Source organism: Parasteatoda tepidariorum, chromosome 9 (assembly GCF_043381705.1).
Source record: "Parasteatoda tepidariorum isolate YZ-2023 chromosome 9, CAS_Ptep_4.0, whole genome shotgun sequence".
Taxonomy (NCBI): Eukaryota; Metazoa; Arthropoda; class Arachnida; order Araneae; family Theridiidae; genus Parasteatoda; species Parasteatoda tepidariorum.
In genome coordinates, this window is record NC_092212.1 from 37,169,030 (window position 1) to 37,191,671 (window position 22,642).

At 30.1% G+C, this 22,642-nt stretch overlaps 1 protein-coding gene across 8 annotated transcripts in view; it reads left to right on the forward strand.

The window, feature by feature from the left end:
- LOC107455365 (Adenylate cyclase 3) overlaps positions 1-22,642 on the forward strand; it is a 269,291-nt gene that overhangs the window by 83,752 nt on the left and 162,897 nt on the right. The window contains exon 1 of one of the 8 annotated variants that reach the window (XM_043047155.2): positions 15,166-15,390. The exons of the other annotated variants lie outside the window; for them this stretch is intronic. The gene's annotated coding sequence lies outside the window, so the exon portion shown is untranslated. Of the gene's footprint in view, positions 1-15,165; positions 15,391-22,642 lie in introns of those variants that run through there. 8 annotated transcript variants of the gene reach the window in all.

The window sequence follows — 22,642 nt, forward strand, 5'->3', positions numbered from 1 at the left end:
ATACTTCTTTCTTGCCTTTAGCTAATCGTTTTGATTTGGGCTTGATTTTCTTTTCTCTTTTTGGTTTAGCTTTCAATGCTTTTCTTTTAGGTTTTTCCTTTGCAGTTTTTTTCTTAGGTGGTAATTTCGGTTTTTTATGTGGTTTTGCTGATGTTACTGCTTTACGTTTTTTATGCTTAACAACTTCTTTAATAGGTGATTTGTCTTTACTTTCTACTCGTTCGCGTTTGCTTGGTTTGGATTTTGGTTTAGGCTTAACTTTTATTTGCTTACTTGTAACTATTTCTCTCAACGGTTTCTTTTTCTGAGTAAGCTTCGGTATTTTTCGTGATTTTAGCGGTGGTTTAGCCTTGCGTTTTTTGATCAGGCCCTTCGTTTCATGCTTTTTCTTTCCTATAGCTTTTGGTACAACCCGTTTCCGCGAAATACTCTTTACTTTTTTGCCAACAACTTTTTTTTCTGTTTTTACTTTAAGTTTTTTCATTTTCTTTTCTGTCTTTTTTGGTGATCTAATTTTTCGTTTTTTAGAGGTTCGTTTCGGTGTAGTGATCGACTTTGTTCTTTTTTTCCGAGCAACTTTCTGTTTAGGAGCCTCGTCTCCTTTTTTTAATAAACGTCTACGTTTTTTATGTCCAACTTTCAAGCTTTTTTTCTTCTTTGGCGAAGTCTGAGTTTTGGGCTTTTTCTTGGGAACTTTCACTACTGGCTCTTTTTCCTCAACTAATCTCTCTTCCTCAGTCTTAGAATCTTCAGATTCACGTTCTTCCTTTTTAACAATTGTTTCTTTCTTACTACTTAAACCAGCGCTCCTGATCATCATAACTTGATTAATTCGGGCAGCAGCTAAGTCCCTTAATGTAGCTGGAAAAATAATTGACACTGACTGACGGATTTGTGCTGGAGTAACTGTGCCTGTTTTCAACTTGTTTACTTCTTCAACCAAATGTTCCAATACAGAAGCCAATTTACTTCCCAGAAGCGATATACCATCATCTTTTGCGAACCTAATTCCGAAACATGCGTTAAGTCGTTGAATACCTTGTTTTAATTTCGCCATACTTTCCTCTTCTTTTTTAGATACTTGATTTTTCTCTTTTGATATGGTTTTTGACTCGGGTTTGACTTTCAACGCCTTCACCTTAGGTTTTTTCTTCAGTGGTGTCTTTTTAGGTCTTTCTTTCAATATCTTCCGAGGTTTTTTTTTAAGTACCTTCTTTTTAGATTTTTCTTTCAGTGTCTTAGGTTTCTTAGGTTTTTCTTTCTGGGACTTTTTCGCAGGTTTGATTTTCGAAGGTTTTTTCTTGGGTGTGGTTTTGAGCTTTATTGGCTTCCTTTCTCGGGGTGCTTTTAAAATAAATTTCACTTTGCGCTTTGTTGTTGGTTTCCGCTTTTCCTTTGTTGCTACAGGAGTTTTCATTTTGATTCTTGTTGCAGTTTTCTGTTTTTTCCGTGGTGATATCGATGCTTCTGCTTTGCGTTTAGTTGTAGACTTCAATCTTTTAAGTGTTGTCGGAGCTTTGGTTTTAGGTTTTATTGTAATGTCTTTCTTTTCATGTTTTCTCGCGGATTTTCTGGTCTTTGTTATTTTAGGTGCTTTTCGCTTACGCAAGGAACTTTTTTTCAAAGAAGCTTCCTTTCTAGATGCGTCATCTTTATCTTCTGACTTTTGTTTTCTTGGTAGTTTCCTAGATTTCTTTTTCGGTGGCTTTTTTGATGCCTTCTTACGCGAAGTTCCTTTTCTTGCTTTTTGCATTTGTTTCTTCTTAGTTTTCTTTAGAAGCTTTTTCTTTCTTGGCAAAGATTTTGTTTTTATTTCACCAACTCTCCTTTTTCTTGGAACTCTTAATTTAGCTGGAACTATTTTAGCAATTCTGCCTTTAGTCATCATAACTTGAGCAATTCGAGCAACTGCTAACTCTTTCAAACTCGACGGAAATATATTTAAAACAGCCTGTCGAATTTGTGTTGGCATTACAGTTTCTACTTTCATTTTACTTAGTTCTTCCATAATAGACTCCATTAGTTTTATCAAATTGTTACAAAGAAGAGATAAACCATTATCTTTTGCAAAACTAACACTAAAAGATGCTATTAAGATCTGGATACCTTTCTTGACATAATTACTATTATATTTTCCTTGAGGTTGAGGTCGCTGTTTGGCATTCGATACAAGTTTACTTGTTACAGATGTGGTTTCTGGCTTGTCTTCGTTTGGATTGTTCGATTCACTTGAATCTTTTTCGCTGGATTCATTTTTTAAAAGTTTTGTATGTACAACTCTTTGGAATTTATCTTTGCTGAATTTATATGAAGTTATATTCCGAAGCCTTGTAATATATTTTCTGACGAGTATTTTTTTTGCTTGCGTAAGTTCTTTATTTTGTAATGAAACCATCTTTTTCATCAATGTCACACCTTTATTGGAAAAAGAATTCATATTTAGTATTTAAACAAATCAATTCATAATTTTGTGAGGAAGTTGACAATAATATTTGTTTTTAAATTTAGCATAAATTCAGAATAAAAATAATATCATGTTTACTTGCTTAGAGTAGGATCTTAACGCAATACTTAAAATTATTAATGCTCATGACAGCTTTTTACATGTGAACTTAAAGCAAAATTTAAAATTTGGTTTCTTAATATCTGACAGTTATTCTAATTTGATGCTAAATAAATCGTGTATTTACAATTCCTGTTGCTTATAGTCTTTTGTCAGCATAAAAAAAGGATAAATAAATATTAAAGGAATATTTTATAGGGATGAATACACATTTGTAACTTTTATTTAATATTATGCTGGCCCCGCAGTGGACTGATCTTAAAGACGCGGTTCCCAGTAGAACACCGAAGTCAAGCATTACTGGATGCAGTCAGCAAGCAGGATAACCACTTCGACCAGGCTGTGTAGGAACCTAGAGTGTGCGGTATCGATCCTCGTTAAACTGTTCTACCGTAAAATGCTCTACTTCCAGCTCATGTCGTCGGGCTACCAAAGCAGGGAGCCACCTCCTCTGCAGTGGATCCTCTAGAGCAGGGGTCCCCAACCCTATGCCCGCGGGCACCATGGCGCCCTTCGATCGGATTAGGTGCGCCCGTTGCTTGTGCCCAACGATAAAATACTTCAGTTTTCCATTTTCCTATAAAATGTTATGCAATATATTTTGCTTTTTCAATATGGTTTTTTTTAATTTGCTTTTTCAATATATTTTGCTTTTTCAAACACAACCAAAATAGAAATCGCTCTCCCCACAGATATAAGCACAAAGCAAAATATAGCTGACCACTTGCAAATTGCATATATGAACTCATACTTTGTATGTTTTGCAAGCAATTTGGTAATAATTTATTTTACTCAAGGATATTAATACTAATTATATTCATATGTTTAATTAATTTTTAAAATTAAATTTTTTGGGCATTATATGCAGTGTGTATTATTTCCTATGTCTACCAACTATAAATTTATCTTGAAAAAATAAATGGTGCCCGCCATTCGACCGATATTCTGGTATTTGCTCTTTGGTACAAAAAGGTTGGGGCCCCTGCTCTAGAGCAACGTAAATAAAGTACGTGCCTACTTACCTAATATTATGCTGATGACAATCAAGAAAATCTAGATCTTAGTTCACTGAAAACTATACCATACATAATTTCTAGCCAATAAGAATTTACAGAAAGCAATGAAAAACTGCTTTAGACCATTATAACTTTTTGTTGGAAAATTGCGAAATCAATATGAGCAATAAAAAATGTTTTGGAACTACAAATTGCGTTTTGGTTTAACATAGAGAGTGTTAATTGCTGAAAAAACTGTTGCATTCAGGTTTGATATTAGGCGAATTAATTTCTAAAAATAGTTTTTATGTTTGATACTGGAGAGTTAATTGCTAAAAGTAACATTTGAGTTTGATATTGCTCGGTCACTTGTTAAAAATTACTTTCTTGTTTGATATGGGAGAGTCAGTTGTTTACATTTCAAACAAAAACGCATGAGACAATTGCTGCAATGACATCGTAAACGATGTGGTGAATAGTTTTGGGCATTATCGGAATTTTAATATAGAAACATATAGTCATAATAAGTTGATATTTAAATGTGTATTTTGATATCTTCCAATTTCACAAGTTTGCATTACTTTTACATTGAGGGAGGGGTAAGGAAAATATCCAAAAAATTATTATTTTTGTAAAAGTTATTATTAATATTTTAATCATAATTTTTAAAAAAAAACTGTATAACATGCGGAAATAAATCCTATAATAGTTTCGATGTTATCGCATTGGAAAATTTCAATATATTATCGTATAATTATCACGATTTTATAATATTGGATTATTATTGTTGATTATCGTAAATGATAATTTTTGCGAAGTCTCCTTGCTGAATAATTATCATGATTATCAAATGAAATGATATTTAGGATATTATCCTAACACTTTTTATAGATAGATAATCTTGATGTAATTGAACCTGACTACTATCGTTACAGATAATATTAGAGATATTATCGCGTACTTGGTATTTATCGTTAGAGATGACATTCCTGTTATATTGAGGAATACAATTTAAAAAATCCTTATCGCGAAGGGTAATAAATTATATCACATTTCAAAAAAGGTTGAAAACTATCGTAATTTTACGATAACATGTTTATTTTTTTTTGCAGTTTTGTTTTTTTGCTGTAGTATATTAACTAATTCAAAATACGTCATCTACAAGAAAATCGTTTACTATTATAATTGAATCATCACGTTAATCAAGCAAGTATCGTTATCATTAGTAAATCAAGAAATTTGTCGTTTAAGAAGCCAATCAGGATCGACACACACGCGTGACGTCGCTTACAGGTATCCATTAAAATCTTATTTAAGTCACATGGTTAAACATAATCACTTTACTTCTTCTCAAGATGCAAATACCAAATTGTAGATTATAATATCGTTTGAGATGTATAGTGCGCTAAAAAAAACGGACCACCTTGAATAACTTTTGCTCTAATGATCAGATCTTTACATTCTTGGACTCAATCTTAATGCCTCGAAGGGTGGATTTGAAATATGCTAATTAATTAGTGCAGACGATATTTTAAGTTACGAAATCAGATACAAAAACGTACTTCCTGTGAATAAACTTACCTATTTTCGACGGATTTGATTTTTGACCCCTTAAATATAGGGGGTAGCAGCAATCTGGGAAATACGATCCCAGTAGCTTGGTAAAGAGAGAGCTCCAAAGTTAGGACCCCTTTATGTTAATTTTAGTTTTTACGTATTTCGCTATATCTCAAGAACTTTTTAAACGAATTGAAAAATTTTAGCACATAGTTATAAAATTCGCTTATCCAAAGATAATTCCATGCAAAAAATGAATTTCAGTATGTATTTGTTATTTTTTATTATTTTATTTATTACTGGGCGAAAAATAAATTTAATTGTCAGGTACAAAATATTTTACACCATTTTAAAATATATAATTTTACATGGCAAAGTACAAAATTTGAGCGAAATCGATTGAAAAAAAAAATTAGTTATTTAAAGCTTGATTTTTCAAGAACTATTCAACTGATTTTGCTCAAATTTTGTACTTTGCCCTGTAAAATAATGTTCTTTAAAAATTGTATGCCTTAAAATTCAAAATTTTTTGACCATCATTAAATAAAATAATACAAAGTAATAATATTTTCTAAAAATTACTTTTGCATGGAAATATCGCTGGATAAATAAATTTTATATCTGTGTGCAAACATTTTTCAATTCGCTTAAAAAGTTTTCGAAATATAGCGAAATAGGCAAAAATTAAAATTAATACTAAGGGGTCTAAACTTTTGAGCGCCGTCCTGACCAAACTACATTTTCCGGATTGGGCTACCCCCTACATCAGTGGTCCTCAACCTTTTTGTACCTAAGAGCAAATACCAGAATATCGGTCGAATGGCGGGCACCATTTATTTTTTTAAGATAAATTTATATTTGATAGGCATAGGTAATAATACACAGTACATATAATGCACAAAAAATGTAATTTTAAAAATTAATTTAACTTAGGAATATAATTAGTATTAATATTCTTGTGAGAAAAAAATTATTACTAACTTGCTTTTTCAAACCATACGAAGTATAAAAATTATTTATAAAATATATAAAATACAGACAATGTGATCTTTGGTATTGCATTTCACTGGCCAGCCCTTCATAATTGGAAGAATATGGTGAAATTCCTGCTGGCAAGCAATCGTCAAGGTGTTCATCTGTAAGTCGGGATATATATTTTGATTTTATGATATTTACTGTCGAAAGCAATGATTTACACAAGTATGTGGAACTAAGAAACGACTTTATTTTATATGCTGCTCTTTTTAAGAATGGAATTTTATTTCTGACAACTATTTTCCAGAATTTACAAAATATGTGATCAAATATCAAAATGATATTAAATTGTTGAAAGCTCTGTTCAAAATGATCATTTATGGAAAATTCACAAGATACTTCATTTTCAAATGTGATATCCACAAAACTAACTTAGCTGTAAACGAGTTTATAGTCCCTATCATTCTTGCTATATGTTTGTCCATTCCCTGCAGCTCCAAGTTTTAAAATTTTTCCGTTATGTCCGTTATGAAAGACAAATCTCTTAGCCAAAGAAGATCTCTTAGATCTAAAAATATTTGATTTTTGGCTGCATGATAATTTTTTATTTCTTCAATTAAATGTAGAAATCTATCAAGTACTTTACCTTTACTGAGCTAGCGTACTTATATATGTATTTGCATAGCATTTTATGGGGAAATAGAAAGCTGAAATATTTTATTGTTGGGCACAAGCAGCGGGCGCACCCAGACCGACCGACGGGCGCTATGGTGCCCGCGGTCATAGGGTTGGGGATCCCTGCCCTACATCTTGGGAGTCAGAAATCCGAATCCGTCGGAAAAAAAAGATATGTTTATTCAGAGAAAGTACGTTTTTGGGTCTGCTCTAATTAATATATTTCAGGTCACCCCTTGGAACCATTAAAAATGAGCCCTGGAATGCGAAAATTCGATCAAAAGTCGTCCATTTTTTTGGCGCACTGTACGTATTTATTCAAAATGATTAGCTTCTTAAAAACAAAGCATCGCGCCTGAGTTTTTGAAACTCGCCTTTTACCAAAATGCCTCGCGGTATTATTAATTAATTTTCTAAATAATATACAAAACTTTTCTTCTAATTAAATCAAAGACTAAAAGAAAAAATTTTATTTATACGACAAATACTAATAGTTAGGAAAGCAAAATGCATTCCTTTTTTTTTAATCATATATTTCAGTGATGTGTCAAAAACCATTTCCTGTAAAATGGCGAATTGAATACATTATATTTCTGGACAATTTCTCCATGAATATTTCTACTTAATTATGAAATCATTTTAACTTGAATATAAAGTTTTCTTACCTCTCTCATTGTGAAACCGACAAAAACGAATTCAGAATTTATTTGCATCTGAATAAGGAAATGGCGCTCTTGCGGTCTTCAAAAACTTCTGAATACAAAAGGAAGATTTCTTATTTATTTCGTTTTAATTTTGCTTTCTTTTAATCTCAGATTAAAGGTGGAGAACTCCGAGTTAAATATCTCATTCTATTCAGAACTACAATGGGCAAAAAGAACAACTGACTTTACGATTTTTTATTTATTTATTTTTTGTTTTTCAGGGAGACTTTGAAGTGGAATAGTAATTTATTTTGTTAAACGCATGGGTTTGAGATGCATTTGAAAAATTCATTCACCAATATAAACAATGCATGCGTGGGTATTTAATTACATTACGAACTGAGAACACGTTTGTATTTATTCTATTTATAAGTTAAAACCTTAGGAATTAAATTATAGTCTGTTATAAGTTCTTTTTCTAAGTATTTTCTGCGTTAGTTAAGTTAGTTTATATCAGCCGGTGCATTTTATAGTTATCTTTTATATTCTTAATAGTTAGTAAATGACAAAAACGGATTAAGAATTCATTTACATTTAAATGGGAAAATGGAGTTTTTGAGGTCATCGAAGTTTCGAATACAAAATAGAGTTTATTTATTTTGTTCTGATATTTCTTTCTTTTATTCTCTTATAACAGGCAAAACTAGGATTAAGTGTACCGAAACTGCAATAGGTAAAAATATTATCTGATTTAACTATTTTGATTTTTTTGCTAGGAAACAGTTGTCATTCATTTATTAGTGAATTTGAGAGGTATATGGAAAATTCATTCAACACAATTAACAATCTATGAGGGGCACTTAATTTTTTTGAGAACTGAAGAAGTTTACAACGCAATTGCATTGAATAGTTAAAAGTTACAAGTTTTTCTATCTAAATTTTTTCTGAAATGAAGTTTACTTCAAAAAAATACCAGTTTAAGTAGGTACGTTTACCTTTTACAAGTCCTGCGCTAGGCATTCGCCACCTCGCCAAATGCGATAAAATTGTAGATTTAGCGAATAAAGTTGTGTTTTGGTGAAAGTATTGGCGAATGATTTTTTCCACTGAGAAGATATTAAAATTACGTCGAAAAGAATTTTTCTATACAAATCAGAATTTTTTATTCTATTAGTTTTCGGTAAATGCAAAGCATAACCAAATAGATCCAAATTGATGACCAAACAGATTGGGTCCAAATAACAAAACCCTGAAACAAACTACCTTAAAATAGTTTTCTATGGGGAAAAAATTAATAGCAAAAATTTGTTAAGATTTGCATTTGGCAAAGACTTTCGAAAATTGGCGAATACTTTTGATATTTGGCTAATTAACTAGCTATTAATTTGAAAGCCTTAGCACGTCCCCTGCTTTTATTTGATTAATGATGCTTAACTAGTCATACGGAGTTCTAATTCAGAAACTATTTATTTTATGTAGTTTGCGTGCCATCATCATATCCCTAAAATTAAATAATGAGTTCCCTGGAAAAATAATAAGGATTTCAAAAGTCAAATAAAGAATAAATTTACTATGCTCTGCTAAGATAACTAGTATTTGTTCTTACTAACTTTAAGATTAGTTGCAAACTTTGCTAACAGAAGGCGCTGCTACACGGGAAAAAGTTACGTTAGTTAGCATCTAATTTAGAATAACGTTTTCTCTAACTTAAAAACGAACTCTGTAAACTCTAACTCTGTAATGTGATGTTTAAAAAAATATAACTGCACAGAGTCGCGTTTACAGCAACAGCGTCTCGTGGTAGGAAGACCAAATTAGCTAGCACTATCACTTATGTATCAGATGAAATGAAATCATGTGCGCAAGATGTTACAAAAATAAAGCATTATTTCATAGGTATAACAAAATTATCGTACGGAGATCGTACGACTTTTTCTTTTATTTGTGGCGATTTTTAAAGTGGAATATTTGCACGCATTCGAAAATAGGCCTAAAATCTCGCTTTTTCACCCTTACTTTCGAAATTCGTCAGAGCTATGATTAAAATAACTGGGAAGTGAATCAGCAAATAATTATGAACGAGTTTCAGAATGTGAAGAAAGTGTTGACTTAAAAATAACCTCAGTGGTATACGGATCATTGATTAAAGTTTTTTCGCCACCTAACTCAGGGAGTTTTCATGATTTCTAGAAAGAAAGTTCATCATAAACTTAAGGTATTCGACTAGTTTCGACAACTTTTTTTTCTAAATATTGATACAAATTTTAAAAAAAAAACTAGTTTAGTTGTTTTATTATGCGTAAAAACTTATAAAACTAGCAACTAAATTATTATTATTATTTAAAAAGTCATTTTTAGATTTAAAAAAAATAAGGCATATTTTGCATATACACTAAACACTGCTAAAAACTTTCTATAGCCTAAAACAAAAAAATTCTTTGAGGATTTTGTTTAAATGACTATCATCTATGTTTTAAATTATTATTTTAAAAAACAAGTGCATATACTACTGAGTTAAGGATCAATGTAGTTAAAAGAGCCATTTGTTTTAAAATTCCCGCACTTGCCTTTGCGAAAAAAATATGCATAAAAAATGAAGTTATACTTTTTTCTCTTAATTTATTGTTCAAATCATATATGCTCGAATCAGAAATGTTCATAAAAAATTTTAAAGAATTATTTTAAAAACATAATTAGATGTCGTGTTTTATTTTTTCCAATGGCCACCTGGGGAATGACCTTTCGTCAATACAGGCATCTAAAGGGCAGATTTTTTGGCAACTCTTTCAAGGGCACCACATTAGGTGGGGCCATTGGACTGCTCCCACAGTAAGGACTGATAGTACAATGAATGAAACTACCATCATCATCATGCCTTGGTCGGGATTCGAACCCAGAATCTTTCTGATAGTTTAAGGTGGTGTAAAATGCGAAAAAATCTGATTATGAGATAAACTCATTTAAAGTCAAAATCATAAGTCTATCCACTGTTATCACCAAACAAAACTTGCTGTAACTTTGTAAATAATTGGAGTACAAACAAAAGTAAAGTATTTTTGGTAAGCTACAAAAACATGAATTCTAAATTTAGAATAAATTTAATTTTGAAAATTTTGCCCAGAATCTTGTTTGTGCAATATTTAGATACCTTAATACAGAAGCTTTCTTTTCTTCTAGATAGGAAGGTGATAAATATTTATCACCCGCTTATCTGATATTATAATAAATATGATATCATATTATCCGATAAATGATCTAAATCCGACTTTTCAAACAGGGTGATAATATAAAAACTTTTGCAGGAAAACGAAGGTGTATCAAATGCGAATAAATTTATAAGCAAATTCCTACCAATTATTTGGAAATATACTTAATGCTCCTTTCAAAGCTGAAGGCCCACGCATGAGTACTACATTAGAGTATTTTTCTTACTGATACCCCCAATAAATTTCCATAGTCGTCGATCTATTCACATAAAATTTCCCAATATTGAGATACATTGCAGCAAATCCATCATTTAATTTTAAGAATAGACCTTTTGAAAGCCGAAAAACTATAAATCGAGCCACAGAGAATTCTTTACATTGAAAAATTTACTTTAAACTCGGCGATCGAAACCGTATTTGCTCTTTTTGATACCCGCATTTGAAGCCAAGGGAGAAAAAGTATGACTCTAAAAAAAAGGTATCTTTTTGGATACATTTATTCTTTGTCCAACAAAGTAACCACATTTGAAACATCTCGAGTTTTTCTCTAACCACATGGTCTTTTTTTTGAAGAAATTCCTCGATTCTTGATTCAGTTATATTTTTAAAAAAATAATTCTTTGAGGTTTTTAAGCTATTACAATAATTATACTGATTACCGAATTGTTCTTGAACTAGAGGATAATTTCTAGTATTCTCAAGCACTTTAGATTTTTATTAAAAGTGTAATTTCTAATCAAGATAAATAAATTTATATTATTAATAATAAAAATTTAAAAATGTAACTTTGTTTTTGATAAATTTCGTATTTTACATTTTTAAATGGACCTATGTCATCATCATCATTATAGTTGGCCAGACNGTTATAATAAAACTACAATAGTATTTTGTATGATTTTTATTTGTATTTATATTTGTACGTAGTGTGTATACTAATTTTAAAATTTTATTTATAATGATTGAAAAGTATCAGATCTTTGCGACCCCCTTTCAGTAGTCTCGCGACCCCCCTGGGGGTCGCGACCCACAGTTTAAGAAGCCCTGAACTAGAGGATAATTTCTAGTATTCTCAAACACTTTAGATTTTCATTAAAAGCATAATTTCTCATCAAGATAAATAAATTTACATTATTAAAAATAAAAGTATGAAACTGTAAACTTTTTTTTGATGAATTTCGTTTTCTACATTTTTTAATGGACCTATGTCATCATCATCATCATAGTTGGCCAGACAGCCTAATGTGAGCCACTGCCTTCCTCTGAAGATATCTCCATGACGACTTCTGATTCACCTTTGATCTCCAATTCTTTTCATTAATTGCGAGAAAATCAGAGTCCACTGAGTCAGCCCATCTCAACCGCGGCCTTCCCCGCTTTCTTGTTCCAGTGGGTCTAAAAAGCAGTATCTTTTTTATTGTATTGTCATCACTCATTCGAATCACGTGGGCCATGCAATTCATTCTATTTATTTTTTAGTATTTAATAATATCAGGTTGTTTATAAATCTTGTACAGTTCAAAGTTAAATCTCCTTCTCCAGTTATTGTTTTCATTTACACCACCAAGTAATGGACCTATGTAGTGACCTATAAAAAATTAAAAGTGTTAGCTAATGAAATTAAGGTACTCGCAATAGAATAAAATTTTACTTTCACTTCACAATAAAAACAGCCATTTTTGAGCAAAATATAAACATTTAAAATTATTTACATAGCCTGATAGTTAAAATAGCTGGCAATCCCTAAATATGAACAAAAACATCATAATTATAATAACACTTTTTAATTTGTAATGAGATACTATTATCACTGCTGATGAGTTAAAAAAAACACATCTCTCTTCTTTCAACTTCTTTAAGTTTGACAAAATATTCTTTGAAAATTGTAATAAATGTTTCAGAAAAAGTATTTTTCTGTAATCAGAATACGATATTAAATGTGACAATAGAGTTATAAAGTTTATTTGCAATAAAACTTACAAAAATAAAAATAATAAAGCGTCTTTTATTAAATAAGTAAAGTGCGGACAGTTAATAAATAAATAAAAAGATAGATTTAGTATAATAAATAACTTATCAATGCCGGCTACTGGAGAAAAAGAATCCGGAAATGTGTAACGGATGTGTGACCCAATGTTTTATATGATAACTGATATTTGTTTTTGTTCCTTCTTTTATGAATCAGAGCTGTATTTTTAAGCCCGTGAGAAAGTATTTTATGAATAATATATTTGAACGGGACCACATCAAAATTTAAATTTTTCTCTAATGGTACTACTGAAGCATAAAAGCTATAAGCTTTGTTGTAAAGAAAAGTGGAAACATCTTCTAATTTATGAAGCTCAGCGAAACAATATCTCTACCAATTCTAGTAAGCTAATCAAGCCATGTTTCTATTACAGAAAACAACACAATTACATATTTTGAGATAAAAAAAATTTTTGTTTTTGTATAAGTAGTATGATATATGCAAGAATATAATATATATATGAATGCTTACAAGATTGTTATTGATTGATTGTGTTCCGACTTCTATGAATCAGAGAAGTTTCTTGATACCCGTGAGAAAGGAGGAATAATATATTTCAACATAATCACCGAGAAGTTAAAAGTGTATTTTCAATTCGCTAATGGCACTGCTGGAAGCTATAAGCTTTGTTACAACGAAAAATGTGTAAATATAATAATTTTCGAAGACCCAATAACATTTAAATAACTTTATTAATTCATGTAAATCGATCAAACAATGTATTTTAATGATATAAATAATTAAATTACATCTTCTGTGGTATGAGACATAGAAAAATATTCCACAGAAATTTGAAAGAATCTTAAATTTTTAAGGACGTATATCATCAGTCTTCGAGACGAATTGTCAACATTTCGTGGCGGAGTTCCTATGTGATTACTTTAAAAAAAAGACTGAATTACAGTGAATCATATTCTTTATAAGAGTTACTACCTCTGAAAAACTCAAAATAGGTACGAATAAATAAGTATAAGTGAACAGAAAGTAAATAAATTAAAATTCACAATCAGAAAATGTTCTCAATGAATTTGAGAGACTTTTTAATTATTAGGGACGTATATCAGCAGTCGCCGAGCCAAATTGCCAGCATTCGAGGAGTTCTTATGTGATTACTTTGAAGAAAACTGAATTACAGTACATCATATTCCTTATTTGAATTATTGCCTCTGAAAAACTCAAACAAGATATGGAAAAATGTAAATGAACAGAAAGTAAGTTGTTTGAAATTCATCGAAATGTTCCCTGCGAAATTGGAAGAATCTTTAATTATTAGGGACGTATATCAGCAGTCGTCGGGACCAATTTCCAACTATCGTTGCAGTTACAGAGAATTGAATTATATACAACAAAACCGCCGTGTTCGAAATTCAGGTTAAACATATTTTGTGAAATCTCTAATGGGTCTGTTAAAATACAGGGCTAGTTAAAATATAGATGGTAGCTACAAGCTTTGCTACAATGACAATTTAAGCTTAAATTACTCATTTAGGAAAACAAATTGTTACACTTAATCTTGTTATTAGATCAAACCATGTGTGATTATTATGGAAACAATATAATTAATTATACCTTTCGTGGAATGAATTATATCTTGACAAATAAAAAATATTCCAAAGGAATTTGAAAGAACCTTTGACTACTGGGGACGTATATCAGCTGTCGTCGAGACGAATTGTCAACATTCGTGGTGGAGTTCTTACGAGTATTTTAAAAAACTGAGTTAACCGAATGCAATAATACACAGCGAATCTACGGCTTTCGAAAATTCTAGTTAAAATTGCTTTGTGAAATCCTATTGGCTCGATGGAAACAAAGATGAAAACTAAAAGCTTTATTACAATGACATTTTAAACCTAAATTGCTGATTTATAAAGCTCAGCTAACAAGTTGTTAACCAAATCTTGTTAGTCGATAAATCCACGATACTATAGAAATAATAGAATGATATCTTTCGTGATATGAAATAGATCTTGACAAGTAGAAAATGTTCCAAATGAATTGGAAAGAATCCCTAATTATTAGAGACGTATATCAACAGTCGGTGAGACGAATTGTCAACATTGACTGCGGAGATCTTAAGTGTTTAGACTGAGTTACAGTTACAGCAAAATCACAGCTTAAGAAAATTCAAGCTGAAAATGCTTTGTGAAATTTCTAACGGCTCTGTTGAAACTTAGATGGAAACTACAAGCTTTGTTACAATGACATTTTAAACCTAAATTGCTGATTTATAAAGCTCAGCTAACAAGTTGTTAACCGAATCTTGTTAGTCGATAAATCCACGATACTATAGAAATAATAGAATTATATCTTTCGTGATATGAAATATATCTTGACAAACAGAAGATGTTCCAAACGAATTCGAAAGAATCCCTAATTATTAGAGACGTATATCAACAGTCGTCGAGACGAAGTGTCAACATTCGTGGCGGAGTTCTTATGTGATTATTTTTAAAAAAGACTGAGTTACAGTGGATCATATTCTTTATAGGAGTTGCTACCTTTGAAAAACTCAAAATAGGTATGAAAAAAATGTAAGTGAACAATAGGTGAATCAGAACCGTCCATCATGGCTGACAGAGCGTGTGAGCCGCCATGTTTGTTTATGGTTGCCTTATTCTATTGTTTTGTCAAAAGTGTATAACTTCTGGTCTGCTTAATAACTAAATGGTTGCCATTCACGTGGTTTGGAATTCTGAGTGAAGTAAGGCATTTGTTAATAGTGTGACGCAGGAGGAACATCAATCACGTGAGTGCCGGTTAATTTTATTTATTTTTTTCATTTCTAATTCATTGAATTTATGAGTGTGAATTTCGAAGTTTTTTTCCTCCCATATAGGCGTCAATATTTCCTGATCTTAGATTTATTGAATATATATGGTTATGAATAAATTTCGCTGAATTTACAGATGGTACTCAAACCGCTCAAAGACCGGGACATTTAAAACGTTTTCGGTGTGTTTTCAGGAAAAAGTTATTAATATTTTAATATAAAATATTATTTGGAGTTGATGTTATAAAAATGATTAATAACTCATTGAATTTGAGTTTGGGAATTTCGAAGCTTTTCTTCCGTAAAAGTGTCAGTATTTTCTAATCTTAGACATATTGAATAGATACGTTTGTGAATAAATTTAGTTTTTTCAGTGATGGTACTAAAAACATTCAAATACGGGTGTGCAGAAAACGTTTTCAGTACGTTTAAAAGAAATAAAAATACATATGTTTAAAAAGAAAAATCATTTTTGAGCAGTGTGCAAAATAAGATCACCCTGAATAACTTGTGATCTAATGATCAAAAAAGTCGTGTAATGATTGAAAAACTCATATTTTTAAAATCGATCTCTCAGGAACTATTCGACCAATATCGCTCCAATTTTGCATTTTGGCATTTAAAATTGCATTTTTTAAAACGATGTAAAAAGTTTCATACCTTACAAATATTTTTCGACTGTTATTAAATAAAATGTAATAAATAATTACTAAGCTATTTTTTGCAAGGAATTTTTTTTTGGATGAACGAATAATATGAATGTGGGCAAACATTTTTCAATTGTCTTAAAAATTTCGCAAGACATAGTGAAATACTTGAAAAGTAAAATTAATATTAAGGATAAATTAGAAAGAGTAAAATTATATTTTATACCTTACAAATATTTTTCCACTGTTATTAAGTAAAATAATGAAATATAATGAATAATTACGAAGCTATTTTTTGCATGGATTTTTATTTTCGGATGAACGAATAATACGAATGTGGGTAAACAATTTTCAATTCTCTTAAAAATTTCTCAAGACATAGTGAAATACTTGAAAAATAAAATTAATATTAAGAGTTTCAAACTTTGACCAAACTATTGAGACCATATTTCCTAGATTGCGGCTACCCCCTATATTTAGGGATCTTAGATTGGAACCATAGAAAAAGATGTATTCTTATAGTTAGTCCACTTTTATGTCTGATTTCGTAACCTAAAATACCGCTTGCACTAACTAATTAGCATATTTGACGTCACCCGCTGGAACTATTAAGATTGAGTCCTGAAATGCGAAAATCGGATCGTTAGATCAAAAGTTATTCAGGGTGGTCTGTTTGTTTTTTGTGCACTATACGTATGAGTTGAAGTTATAAAATTATACAGTTTTTTCAAATATGTTGTGAATTATTTTTATAAGCGAGTATAGGTTAAATTTTTTATAAGTCGAAAAATTAAATATTTTAGGAGAACTTCCAAAATCATATTGACATTTTTAAGTACGCTTTTACGTATTTTCCATAACCAGTACGTGCGTATATGTAACACTTTATAAATGGCAAAATATTTAACTACAATTTTCTAAACTATACAGATTTTTGTAAGCATAATTTTACATATTTTTTTAATCAATACACGCGTACCTGTGCAACCAGCTGTGTCTCACGATTAGTTGAACTTATTTATTACTAGAAGGAATTTTATTTACTGTTGATCAAATGCTTAATATAAATCAAATTTTTAGACCATCAAGCAATTAATACTAATTGAATACAAACTTTTATTTTAATTATAGAAAAAAAGATCATAATTATAAAAAAATTCTGAGAAAATTATGCTTTAAATTTATTTCCAGCATTTTGAGTTTTAAAGATTAATCGGAACTTTATTTTAATTGCTTTTAGGTTAATTTGTATTGTAATCGAACATTATAATTTAATTATTAAGAATGATAAAAGCCAGCCTTTCATTTAATTAAGAAAGAGTTGAAAATTGTTTTAAAAAAATATTCTGAGAAATATGTGACGTGCGTTTCTAGCATTTTCAGTTTTAAAGGGATAACAAAAGGTATATGTCAAGAATAATAATTTCTTCAATGTGAAAAAATTAATATAATTTCAATAAGTTTCAAGATTTACTTAATTAATTAGCTTCCTTTCAATTTAATTGTGTTTTAATTAAACTTTTGAATTTGAAATTTAATAAGATAAAATAAATTACATTCATCATTTTTTATGAAATAATGAAATAGATGCTTTAATTAAACCATTATTAAACCTCTTTTGTAAGTTTTTGATTTTTAAAGAATTTGTAATACATGTTACTAATTCTATTAATTCGTATTAGCTATATTTCTTTCATGTGATATTAATGTGTAATTATTTAGTTGCAATAAATATATTTCTCAAAATAAGAACAAAATGTAGAGAAATCTAATGAAGAGAAATCTGATAAAGAAAACTATAAAATAAAATTAAAAAGAAAAATAATCAGATTCCTTAAGTCCAATAAACTTTAGGCATTAGTTTATTTCCATTTTATCTAGAATGTGGAATGTAGAATTTTTAAATGTATGCTGCTTTATAAAATGTGAAACAAAACTCACATAATGAATGCTTTCCTATGTTTGACAATTTTTATTTTAAATTCCCAAGCCACATTAGCTATGATTGCATTAAGAAGGATCGCATCCAATAGAAAAAATCCACTAGAAAAAATCACCCTTTCCATGCCTTAAATTATTTTAAATTTCCACTTTATACACTCTCAGAAATAAAACTCGCACTTTTGACCATTCAGCAATCCTTCAACAGTATTTCGTTAGTTTTGAGAATCATTTCGTCACGGAACCACGTGATTTGTGACGAAAGGTGAAATCTCAAATACGAGTATATTAGGAAAATGTTTCCTCAACTTAGAACCTCATCTAGTGCATAGGGAATGCTGTAAACTAGAATGACGAAACTACAATGAAGACTGGGCAATTGAAAATAAAGTGGCGATGTAAGCCGCAGTAAGCAAGGCGTTGGCCATGCGCTAGGAATTGGCCATGCGCTCCGGTGTTCGAAGCCCGCTTTGGGCTTGGGCGTAATTTATCTATCTGTTCTATCGGTGCTTTTTGTGTTGTGCCGCCTATATAGCGCTCACGTTAAAGTAATTGTTAGAAGAGTTAGATACATAAGGCACTAAAAAGTGTTTTTTTTCTTCTTTTTGAAAAATAATAGAATGACGAAGTATTTATTGAATTTTAAGGAAATTCGTTTCCGTGAAAATGTTACTTCAGTTAATTCGTGATCTTGACTAAGGTTTGGCTCGATTATTTTTTACAGTGTAACCATTGAAAAGGTGCAAAATGTGAGAGAAACATATTACCACTGTGATAATTCGCTAGATTTGATTAAAATACTTTATTCTATTTTTCAATGAATAACTAATATCAATAATAAAACAAATAAATTCGTTATATAAATCAAAAAATCGTCAAATAAATATATAAATTCGTGAAAAAAGCGCTTTCGACAAGATACTAAAATAGAGATCTATCGACAAAGACTACTCACTTCTGCCTAGCTTAATAGTATGACATTGCCGCAGCTGATAGGGTGAATTTCGGGAGAAACCACATATGGTGAGAATGCTCTCTCAGTTTCCGTTTTTAAAAGCGCTATATGTTGAGCCACCTCAGCTAGATTTGGCATGTGACATTTTAGCGGCAATCATTGGTCGATTTTCTAGCGTTGCCATTCGGGGAGTTGTAATGAGGCTTTTTTTGTAGCTGTGTAAGAGAAATATATATATATATATATATATATGTAGGAAAATATATAGTATGCTGCATGAAATGGGTTTGAATGTGTCCATATATTTTCGCATCACTGATTTCAAATCTGCAATTGTTTCTCTCTACTAGCTACTGTTTTTCTGCAACTTTGATAATATATTCCTTTTCTTAAATTTTCACTGAAAAAAAATACCCTCAAACTACCAGAATATGGTATAATTTACCATGTTTCTAGTTCCTTAGGTACACAAAAACTATCTGTAATTTTTACCATAGCTCTTTTGTATTGATTTTTATAAAATTAACAATAAAATATGTTTTATTATATGTGATAAAATTTTGCAATTTTTTTATGATACACTAGAGCATAGCATAAAGTCCCTTTATTCGGTTAAATTTACTGTTCAGTTTCGTATTTTTTACTAAATGTGTGGTGATAGGAACTATATTTTTGAAAACCTGAGTTTCCGGTAAAGGGCACATTTGTATATATAGGCCTATAAACCTAACATCCTTTATAAACCTAGACATTCAGACAAAAAAGAATAAAATTAACTTAAAATACCATTTTGAGAAAAATCTGTAGATTTCTGAACAAAACTCAATTTCTGATTTGAAATTCCTACACCTGAATTAGGTAAAATCATGCACTTGTATAAACAAAAACATGTTCGTAGATTGATTTTAGAATCTCTGTTTACAACTAAACTAAATCTGGTATATATTTTTTTTAAAAACTAAATATGATACCTTACAGACAAATTTATTTTTACTGTCGTTTTTTTACCTTTTTTAATTATCCTAATTTATCGTATCGAAAAAGTTGCTCTTAGGGGTCTTTCTTTTTTAAGTAAACATCGTTTCTTCTATTCATAACTATCTCCTAGTGATCTTTCTTTCGTTTTTCCGGACTTAGTTTATAACTCCGCTTGATCTCGTTATCTTCAGGTATGCAATATTTTTAATTTAAAAGCAGTATATTTGATAGTCAGCTCTTGTTCTACTAATTACCTCATTGCTTCCAATTTAACACAATAATCAGGACATAAAGGTATTTAAAATTGAACACAATGTAGCAAAAAATTTAAATACTCAATTAGCGCTAAAAAAATTTTATTATTTTCGTTTTAAAAGGAAGTTTTTTTGACAAAAAAATTTTAATAAAACCATATGAAGTGAAATATTTATATTTAAAATCAAATTTTATGTTTGAGTTTTTAATACAATATATACTATGAAATATTCGACAATCTAACATTTACATAATTCCCTACTTTCATTAATTAGAAAATTATTGAACTATAACTTTTGAAATATTTAAAGCTCATTTCATTTTTCTAAGATCCTACGGTTTGATTTAAAATGTGTAAAAATCTATATATAAGAATATAAATAAAATCCCAAAAGCAAAAAGTTTCAAAGAAATCTCTGCAATTTGAAAGGGAAAATTTTAATAAAACTATATGAAGTGAAATATTTATATTTAAAATCAAATTTTATGTTTGATTTTTTAATACAATATATACTATGAATTATTCAACAATCTAACATTTACATAATTCACCACTTTGANTAAAATAAATTACATTCATCATTTTTTATGAAATAATGAAATAGATGCTTTAATTAAACCATTATTAAACCTCTTTTGTAAGTTTTTGATTTTTAAAGAATTTGTAATACATGTTACTAATTCTATTAATTCGTATTAGCTATATTTCTTTCATGTGATATTAATGTGTAATTATTTAGTTGCAATAAATATATTTCTCAAAATAAGAACAAAATGTAGAGAAATCTAATGAAGAGAAATCTGATAAAGAAAACTATAAAATAAAATTAAAAAGAAAAATAATCAGATTCCTTAAGTCCAATAAACTTCAGGCATTAGTTTATTTCCATTTTATCTAGAATGTAGAATGTAGAATTTTGAAATGTATTCTGCTTTATAAAATGTAAAGCAAAAACCACTTAATGAATGCTTTCTTAAGTTTGACGATCTTTATTTTAAATTCCCACGCCACATTAACTATGATTGCAATAATAAGGAGCGCATCCAATGGATAAAATCCACTAGAAAAAGTCACCCTTTCCATGCCTTAAATTTTTTTAAATTTTCCCTTTATACATTCTCAGAAATAAAAATATCACTTTTGACAATTCAGAAATCCTTCAATAGTATTTCGTTAGTTATGAGAATCATTTCGTCACGGAACCACGTGATTTTTGACGAAAGGTGAAATCTCAAATACATCAGGAAAATATTTCCACGACTGGGAACCTCATCTAGTGCATAGGGGATGTTGTAAACTAGAATGACGAAACTACAATGAAGACTGGGCAATTGTAAATAAAGTGGCGATGTAAGCCGCAATAAGCAAGATGTTGGTCATGCACTAGGAAGATCCGGTGTTCGAAGCCCGCTTTGGGCTTGGGCGTAATTTATCTATCTGTTCTTTTGTGTTGTGCCGCCTATATAGTGCTCACGTTAAAGTAATTGTTAGTAGAGTTAGATACATAAGGCAATAAAAAGTTTTTTTTTTTTTTTTTNTTTTGATTTTTTTTTTGAAAAATAATAGAATGACGAAGTATTTATTAAATTTTAAGGAAATTCGTTTCCGTGAAAAAGTTACTTCAGTTAATTCGTCATCTTGTCGAAGATTTGGCTCGATTATTTTTTACAGTGTAACCATTGAAAAGGTGCAAAATGAGAGAGAAACATATTACCACTGTGATAATTCGCTAGATTTGATTAAAATACTTTATTCTACTCCCATTATACTTATAATACTAGGGAATAATATATATATATATGTATATATATATACATAAAAGTGGGCTGCGCCCCCTGCTCGCTAACGCTCGCCAACCCCCGAAAGTTGCTACGCAATCTTATATGGTTTGCCTCGCAAACCAAGCTCGCCTCGCTCGCTACTAACTTAGGTACATTGCAAATGCACAAAATTCTAAAAATTCAAAACAATCATTCAAATCCATATAACAACTTTTTTTTTTTTTAAATTACATATTTTTAGTAAAGCGTAACAGCACGACTGATACTCATTTTTCAATAAATAACTAATTACAATAATAAAACAAATAAATTCGTGATATAAATCAAAAATTTTCAAATAAATTCGCAATATATAAATTCGTGAAGAAAAGCGCTTTCGACAAGATACTAAAATAGAGATCTATCGACAAAGACTACTCACTTCTGCCTAGCTTAATAGTATGAGATTGCCTCAGCTGATAGGGTGAATTTCGGAAGAAATAACATTTGGTGAGAATGCTCTCTCTGATTATTTCAGTTTCCGTTTTTAAAAGCGCTATATGTTGAGCCACCTCAGCTGGATTTGGCATGTGACATTTTTAGCTGTAATCATTGGTCGATTTTCTAGCGTTGCCATTCGGGGAGTTGTAATGAGGTTTTTTTTGTCGCCGTGTAATCAGAATACGGTATG